Source organism: Pseudorca crassidens, chromosome 16 (assembly GCF_039906515.1).
Source record: "Pseudorca crassidens isolate mPseCra1 chromosome 16, mPseCra1.hap1, whole genome shotgun sequence".
NCBI lineage: Eukaryota > Metazoa > Chordata > Mammalia > Artiodactyla > Delphinidae > Pseudorca > Pseudorca crassidens.
The window spans coordinates 70,824,636-70,834,479 of NC_090311.1; the positions used below are offsets into that span (position 1 = coordinate 70,824,636).

General features: G+C 37.1%; 1 long non-coding RNA gene across 1 annotated transcript in view; it reads right to left on the reverse strand.

Moving 5' to 3' along the window:
• Positions 1 to 5,066: 5,066 nt before the first annotated feature.
• The window catches only part of LOC137209316 (uncharacterized), a 63,042-nt gene continuing 58,264 nt past the window's right edge, over positions 5,067 to 9,844 (reverse strand). The window contains exon 9 of the long non-coding RNA XR_010935987.1: positions 5,067 to 5,528. This is a non-coding gene — a long non-coding RNA (uncharacterized lncRNA). The remainder of the gene's footprint in view (positions 5,529 to 9,844) is intronic.

The window sequence follows — 9,844 nt, forward strand, 5'->3', positions numbered from 1 at the left end:
AGGGGTCTGCAGATGTTTTTCCCACTAAAACATAACCATGAAATACAATGCAATTCCATTAGTGTCAGCAACTAAGGCAGTTGATCTCATGATCTCATTGCATACAAACTGGATGGGGGAATATATAGGACACCTATTTGAATCTCTGGAATGAGGCACATTTTTATGACATTGTAGGTATTCAGTAAACATTTCTTGAGTGCGTGCATGAATTAAACACAAGAAAGGTAAATTTGGTAGCAAGAAGCCGTTTGAAGATAAGTTTAGAGCATAGAATTCTGTGAGTGGAGTGCAGGAGAGAATACCGGGAACATATGAAAACTTAGTTTTGTGTGTGTGTGCATGTGTGTGTGCACTCACACACATGTGCACATATGAGATAAAATGTGCTTTTCATGTAGGAGGCCCTCTAGCAATAGTTGTGCAATAGGAAGGTTTTAAGGATAAAACTGTAGTACAATTTTGCTTGTGTCAACTAGATTCTTGGCTAGATTTTGAGACTCACTGTTAATAAGTAAAAAACTCAATCCCAATTCAAAGCATAATTTAATACAATGTTTCCCAATATATTATTTGTGGGATTCTTAAAAAAAAGACTTCCATGGTGTACTAGTATTTTATAGCTGATGTAACAAATGTATTGGCTTAAAACAACAAAAATTTATTAGATAACAGTTCTAGAGGTCAGAAATCTGATGCAGTCTCACTAAATTACAATCAAGGTGTGGGCAGGGCTCTTTTCTCGTTGGAGGCCCAAGAGGAGAATCCTTCCCTTTCCTTTTCCAGCTTTTTTTTTTTTTTTTTTTTTGCGGTATGTGGGCCTCTCACTGTTGTGGCCTCTCCCATTGCGGAGCACAGGCTCCGGACGCGCAGGCTCAGCAGCCATGGCTCACGGGCACAGCCGCTCTGTGGCATGTGGGATCCTTCCAGACCGGGGCACGAACCCATGTCCCCTGCATCGGCAGGTGGACTCTCAACCACTGCGCCACCAGGGAAGCCCCCTTTTCCAGCTTTTAGAGAGGCTACTCACATTCCTTGGCTCATGGCCCCTTCCATCCTCAAAGCCAGCAATGACCAGTTGAGTCTTTTTCATGCTGTATCACACTAACACTGATTCTCCTGCTTCCTCTTTCCTCTAAGGACCCTTATATTACCTCTAATTTATTATCTTAATTTGATAACCAAACAGATAATTGATGAGCTTAAGCCCAATAAACATGCAGTAGAAAATAAGGATGCAACACTTTGGGTTTAACTGACCATTTACAATTATATCTTGACGATATTATCACTAATATCAGCACTTCCATGTTTCTGTTTTCACCTAAGGGGAATTAAAAAAAAAAATTCCAAACACCAAAATTCCACAGGTAAATATGATGAAAATGTTCCCCAAACTATAGTTACTGAGTCTGAGCTCATACTGCTGGCTGCACAACAGGCCAATAAATCAAGAGACGAGTTACTGGGGCAAGGACAGCACTTTACTTGGAGAGCCAGCAGTCCAAGAAGACGGTGGACTAGTGTCCCAAAGGACACTAACTCTTAGCGGAGTTAGAATTCCAGCTTCTTTTATATTAAAAGAGGCGAGGGTGTTGTTCGTTGCTGCAGACTTCTTGGTGTTGTAATCCTCTGTTCTTGCAGCTGTCCATGTAGGTCAGTTCTCAATGTTCCTGTAAATCTCCAACAATAATGCTGTTCTCTGTTCTGCAACTTTTTATCTGTATATGAATGGAAAAGTGTTACATCTTTAAAGGTCAGAGCCTTGAGAACGGGATATCCTGTACATTTCAGGCTAAAGGCAACATTCTTGTAGCAAAAGCAACAGAATACAAAGGTTAAAGTAATAGAAACAGATCCAATATGGAGGCAGATTCGTTCTTCCTTATTACACTATGAGCTAGGACTATTCTCTAAAGCAAAATAGTGATTAGCATATGTATATAAACCCAAATTTAGCTGATGCAGAGTACCTTAGGGGGTGTCAGTGCACAAAGTACAGAAAAATGTGTTGCATGAACGTTGAAAACTATTTAGCTGTGTTAAATTCTTAAAAATACATGGATCTATTTTCAGACTTTCTGTTATGTCCCATTATGCCATCCACTCTATGCTGATATGATATTTTAATTATTGTAAATATGTATTTTAATATCTGGTAAAGGTTATCAAATGGAGCTGAGCCAGGACTAATGGAATAGGTATTTCTTAGATTACCTAGATTGGTCCTCTGAAAAAGCCAAGAAACAAGGGTCCACCTAGTTAAGTTCCATCAGCACCCAGACTGGAATCCTGAAGTATCATTTTCCACCTAAAGAAACCAGAGTTTCATGGAAATGACTGAATGCTGGATCTGATTTGGGAAATGTACAAGGGAAATTGGCACACCTTGTACCAGATGGGAAGGAACCTACCAAAGAGGCCCTATTGAATGGACTCAACCGTTAACCTGAACTAGCTCCCACTGGACAAGGATGAGACAATCCATTAGAATGGAAACATCTGAAATATCAAATGGTTAAAAATCAGAATTAATTGTGGTTTATGTACGTTAGAGAACATCTCATTATTTTAAAACTAGTAAACCAAGATACAAATATTTACCCTGATTTTCCAGGATGAGCTGTACCTTACAGTAACTTGATGAAACCACGTTTCTCTTTATTTCTGTGTTCCAGCTAATAAATGAAGAAATGGTAGAATTAGAATATTACCAGTATTGAACTGGTAATGATAATCAATGGCTATTAACCTTAAAAAAATGAGGTAATAGATATTATATCTTATATATATATAAAATATTAAAAATATATATTTATATATTATATATAATATATATAATAGATATTATATCTTCTCACAGAAATACACAAAACCCGTTATAAAATAATCATGTCACACACAAAAAAATTAAATCTGAATCTTTCTCTTCTATATCTCATCAAAGAGATGCAATCAACAAAATTCAAACTCGGGGGGAATTCTGTATGACATGAGAGCCTGTTTCCTTAACAACAACAACAAAAATACTGTGAAGATTAAAAACCCAGGATATTGAAGGAGAATCCATGAAGAGACAAGACATAAATGAAAGAACTGTGATGTGTGCACTTTATCAAGTAGGGAAATCGAGTGTGCACACATCAAGTAGGGAAAATTGAAAAAGGGAAAAGAAAATAACTGAGGACCTGTGAAGAATGATGAATATTTGAAGGTTTTAAGGATATGTTTTACATTATTTTAAGGTGATCATGGTTGTCTTTAAAGTAAACACAAAAGCCCTAAGTTTAAAAAATTGGTGAAGATGGGGCTTCCCTGGTGGCGCAGTGGTTGAGAATCTGCCTGCCGATGCAGGGGACACGGGTTCGTGCCCCGGTCCAGGAAGATCCCACGTGCTGCGGAGCGGCTGGGCCCGTGAGCCATGGCTGCTGAGCCTGCGCGTCCGGAGCCTGTGCTCCGCAATGGGAGAGGCCACAACAGTGAGAGGCCTGCGTACCGCAAAAAAAAAATTGGTGAAGATGGATGGCAGGTATAGCAGGCTTATATTATTTTCTCTTCCTCTGTTTGTTTTTAATTTCCATAATGAAAAGTTAAAAATGTTTCTATTAATTCAAGTTTGTGTAGTTACTAATACCAACAATGAGAACTTCTTTATCAAGAGAAGAATTCTGATGCTCGACTTTTCTTGATTAATATTTCAAGGAAGTTAATAACATAACATTAAAGTTAGAAACTCAATTACCTGCTCAAGCTTAACACTGGCAAATTTTCTTTCCAATCAGTTTCCTCTGCTTCATAAAAGTTGTTTCAAGAAAGCTGACGGAACTAGAAATTATAACTGAGAGATAAGAAATAACTTTGGAAATTTATTTTATGGTTTAATTTCATATTTAATCTAGACTTTGGCAATTGCATATACATTGCCTAACACACAAATTTTTAGAAAAACTAGCCATATGTATCATACTTAGAGATCTTTCCACTATTTTTCACTCTCTGTTAAAGTATATTCCCCTTTTATCCAATCCTCTGTTACTTCATTGAGTGGAACTTTTTTTATATAATAAATTTGGAAAATCGGGTCAGTGAACAAATAATCATACCTTTGTTCTAACTGACTAACCATCTGGATAAACAATCAAATTGTATCCTTACTTTATACCAAACTTAAGCCTATATGGATTAAATATTTAAATATTAAAAATGAAACCATAAAAGTAATATAAAAGACTGATGAATGTTTATATAAACTATGTTGAGGAATGACTTGCTCATGTGATATTAATTCAGAACCTAAATAAAAAGACTGATAGAACTGAAGACATAGAAAGTTACACCACAATATTGCAAAAGACCCCTTTATCCAAGTTTGTGACCAACTGGTAGATATTTAAAATACATGTTATTAAGAGTTAATATTCTTTTTTTTTTTGCGGTACGCGGGCCTCTCCCTGCTGTGGCCTCTCCCATTGTGGAGCACAGGCTCCGGACGCGCAGGCTCAGCGGCCATGGCTCACGGGCCCAGCTCCGCGGCATGTGGGATCTTCCCGGACCGGGGCACGAACCCGTGTCCCCTGCATCGACAGGTGGCCTCTCAACCACTGTGTCACCAGGGAAGCCCCAAGAGTTAATATTCTTAATTAAGAACATTTACGAATAGGTGAGAAAAAGGTGCTCTTTCTGAGAGAAAATGGCCGAAGGACATGAATAATGATGCAGCAATAAAGGAATGGAAATACAAATTACCAGTATATACATGGGAAAAAAGTTCATCCTGACTTGCTGGTAATAAAATAAATGCAGATTAATATGAGGATGAGATGACATTTTCTCATCTGTCACATTGGCAAAGGAAAAGAGTTTGATTGGACAGGTGTGTGGCTTTTGGCCCACTAGCATTGCAAACTGCGGGGACAAGCAGAAGTCGGCACAACCTCTCTAAAAGCAGTTTGTCCGTATTAAGGCCTTTAGCATTTGCATAACCTTTAACATGGGAATTGTCTCTCTCTAAAAAAAAAAGTGCAGAAACACTAACATAAATGTTTATTGCAGCATTGTTTACAATAGCAAAAAAGCTGTAAGCAATCTGAAATCCCAGGGATGAGGAATTTATTCAACCCTTTGGTAGGTACATTACAGATGCCAAAGAATGCCTTATTTATTTATTTATTTATCTATCTATTTATTTATTTATTGGCTGTGTGGGGTCTTCGTTGCTGCCCGCGGGCTTTCTCTAGTTGCGGTGAGCGGGGGCTACTCTTTGTTGCGGTGCGGGGGCTTCTCATTGCAGTGGCTTCTCTTGTTGCGGAGAATGGCCTCTAGGCACGTGGGCTCGGTAGTTGTGGCTCATGGGCTCTAGAGCGCAGGCTCAGTAGTTGTGGCGCATGGGCTTAGTTGCTCTGCGGTATGTAGGATCTTCCCAGACCAGGGCTCAAACCCATATCCCCTGAATTGGCAGGCGGACTCTCAACCAGTGCGCCACCAGGGAAGCCCAAGAATGCCTTATTCATGTAGCAAGATGGTGATAGCTGTTGTTAAGTGGGAAAAGAAGGGTTCAGAGCAATTTATATTGTGTCATTCCATTTTATTTCTCTCCCATATATCTATATACACACACACACACACACATATATGTGTATATACATATATAATGTATCTGCATATATAATATCTATATACATATATAATGTATCTGTATCTGTATATAATGTATAAATATATAATGTATATAAGAATCATATAATTTCTGCAACAAACAAAATTGTAAAAGATGTTTTGTTTCCTATTGTATTTCAAAAGTTTCTGGTAAGAATTTATACTGTAACATGGAACAATAGGAAAGATCATAAGATCATTCAGGACATTTTAATGCTCCTTCTTCTTGAGGTAGGATGACTGATGGATGAACTGCAGCTCCAGAGGCAGAGCCCAGAGTGATCAAGAAATCTGCATGATATAAGTTCACATCTGATTTTAACGTGTCACAAAGAAATGTAATACCTTTTTGTATTTGATGGGTGGTACATGGATAGATTTTTAAGTCCAGGATACACACACACACACACACACACACACACAAATGTACGTACATAAACAAGAAAAAATTGCTTGCCAAGGAAGCTTGGGAAAGCTGATGAGGAAAGACTAATGCCTTCATACTGATAAATACTAGCACCCAATAACTAAGGAACTATTAAACTCTGTGATACAACAAGTATCAAGTGATATACCTCATGATTGCAGGTTGAAATGATCTATTGGGTTACATAAATCATAGTATTAAAATTAATTTTACCCATTTCTTTTTACCTTTTTAAAAAGACGAGGATACCAGAAAATGTAGTATTAGACATGTGGCATGCGTTATATTTCTGTTGGACAGTGCTGCTGTATACTGTAGTAAAAATCTATTCATGTCATACCTCTGCTCATAAGCTGTCAGTGTCTTCCTGTTACTTTTAGAAAAAGACAAAAATCTTTAATGTTGTCTGTGAGCCCATGAAGTGTCTTAGTGCTGCCTGCCTCACCGTTTCTACTAGTTCCCATTCTTCCCCTTGATATCTGAGGTCCAGCCAATTGGACCTTCTCTCAGGTCCTTCAACATACAATTTTTCTAACTGCAGATTGAGACTTACAGTGTGTCATGGAACAAATTCAGTGAATTGAGACCAATATTAAAAAACATGAAATAGAACCGAACAGAAAATAACAGCACAAGTAAAAGGGTAAATGTTATTTTATGTAAATGCTTTTTATTTTACATATATGTTTACTGGATTATGTTGTGAAATACATTTCTTACTGGAGTAAAAATGTTTGAGAAGCAATTCTCAAGCCCAGGGTTTCTCAACTTGGGCACTCTTGACATTTTGGTTATATAATTCTTTATGGTGGTGAGTTGTCATGCTCTTTACAGAATGTATAGCAGCATCTCTGGTCTCTACCCACTAGATACGAGTAGCACAACCTTCCTCTGTTATGCCAACTCAAAATATCTCCAGACTTTGCCATAGGTCCCCCAGTTGAGGACTGTTGCTCCAATCCATCATACTCAATCTCACAACAAAGCTTTTTCACAAACCGTTCTCATTTACTGCAAGGAGCTGCTCACCTCTCCCCTCCTGGTAACTCTTCCTCACCTTTCAGATCTCAGCTCAGTTGCACTCCTCTTGGGAACGTCTTTCCTGAGTCCTCTAGGTAAGTCTCATCCTTCTACTGTAAGTTCTCATAAAATCACGTGCTCTATTTTAAGCACTTATCAATTTATAATTTTCCATTTGCCTCTGTGATTATTTGATTAATATATGCCTCTCTCACTAGGCTGTTAGTTGAAGTCAGGCATCATGTCTGATTTTGTCCACAATACAGCATTATGCAAATAGTTATTCAGTGTCTACTGTGTACAGGCTTCAAACTAGATGCTAGGCGTGCATTGGATGGCTGAAAAAGCAAAATCCCTGTCCCTGAGTGGCTGACAGTCTTGCTGGGGAGACCTAAAATACAGAAACAGACCACTGTTCAAGTGCAAATTAATAATGGAAGTGGTGCTAAAGTAAAGATGTGTTTTGAGTTGGCAAGACCAAATTCGGTAGCATTGTCAGGAGAAGGCTGCACTGAGGATGTGAACGTTTGGTAAAATGTGAAGTGTCAGAAGGATACAGCCATATAAAAGCAGGGAAAGAACATTCCAAGAGCAAGTATCGTCTTATTTAAAGCCCTTACGACATGTTCCTAGTAGGTTTTTAAAAGATCATTCTGTTATGAAGAGAATGTAGCAGAGGAAAAGAAAAGAAGGGGAAGTTACTTAAGAAGTCATCCAGTCCAGGTAGGAAACCATTGGTATCTTGGACTAGGGGTTGTTGAAGTGGTAATGGAAAGAATATGATGTATAAGTACTTACTAAGTACCTAGTATGTCAATTGTCAGATTTGACATACTAGGTCCTTAGTAAATATTTGCTGATTTAATATCTAGTCAGTGAATTCATTAAATATTTGCTAACATAATTAGATCAAAGCTTTAAGAAATTAAGACAACTTTGGAGTAAGGTTTGAGTGATTGTCTTTTATTTTTGTCATCATATCTGCCTGTTAAAGTTTTCAAATTCCAGATTGTCTAAGAAAATTTCCCTATATTCTCAGACAAATTAATGTCTGTTTCCACAGCTATTATAGCAAATTTGTTCTAGTTCCATTGTAGCATTTATCACTGTCTACCTTAGATGAGATATTTGTGTTCATCTGCCCAACTATGTTATGGGTGCAGTGAAAGTTGATAATTTTTTTTTAATCACTTGAACTCTGATACAATAGGCTATATATAGGAGGCATTAAATAACGTTGGTTGAATGGAATGAATGCTGCAAAAATGGAAAAATTCAGTCTTTTAAAACTTTGATGACTCAGTCAGAAATAATCTCCCAATGGATAGGAAATTATACTTACTTGAAGTTAAAGTTTATTTTGAAAAGGCAGTATTTTAAAACATGTTTCAATCTCAGACATACTAAAGGCAGGTTTCACTAATACAGTTTTTGCTGATGTATTGGAACATGTATTTTCATTTCTTTTTGATGATTATAGCGAGGAGTGGAAATGCTAGGTCATAGGCTAAGGGTATGTTTAACTCTCTTAGAAACTACCTAATCTTTTCCCAAAGATACTTACTATTTTATGCTCTCAGCAGTCATGTATGAAAATTCCTGCTTCTCCATATTTTTATTAACTTTTGCTATGCCAGTCATTTTAATTTTCAGCCATTTTAGTGGGTGTGAAATGGTATCTCAATGAAGTTTCAATCTGAAGCTTCTTGATGACTAATGATGTTGAATACTTCATCATATCCTTATTAGCCATACATATATCTCCCTTTTTAAAGTGTTTGAGTCCTTCACTGAGTTAAAATTTTTTCTAGCTTTTTTGAGATATAATTGACATATAACATTGAAGTAAGTTTAAAGTGTACAACACGATTCCATACACAAATATACTGCAAAATGATTACCACAATAAAGTTGGTTAACACATCTATCACTATCACCTCACATAATTACCAATTTTTGTTGTTACGGTGATGAGAACATTTAAAATCTACTTTCTTAGCAACCTGCAAGCATACAACATAGTACTATTAACTGTAGTCACTGTACTGTACATTAGATCCCCAGAATTTATTCATCTTTTAACTCCACGTTTGGACCCTTTGACCAACATCTCCCCCTTTCCCCAACCACCAGTCCCTAGAAACAAAAGTCTACTCTCTGTTTCTGTGAGTTCAGCTTTTTAGATTCCACATGTAAGTGAGATCATATAGTATATTTGCCTTTCTGTGTCTGACTTATTTCACTTAGCATAATGCACTCAAGTTCCATCCATGTTGTTGCAAATGACAAGATTTTGTTATTTTTTATGGCTGGATAATATTCATATACATTATATATAGGTAACATATGGGTAAGTATATACTATATAAAATACACACGTGTTCTATTACATATAGGTATATGTTACGTGTGTATGTATGTATGTATACATATATATATGCGCACATATATATGCGCATATATATATAAGGAACATTTTCTTCAGCCATTCGTCCCTTGAGGGACACAAGTTATTTCCACTTCTTGGCTATTGTGAATAATGCTACAGTGAGTGAGCATGGGAGTGCAGGTATCTCTTTGAGGTAGTGATAACTTGTCCTTCGAATATATACCAGGAAGTTAGATCATATAGTAATTCTATTTTTAATCTTTTTGAGGAAACTCCATACTGTTTTCCACAGTGGTTGTACCAATTTACATTGCCACCGACAGTGCAGAAGAGTTCCCTTGTCTCCAGATTTT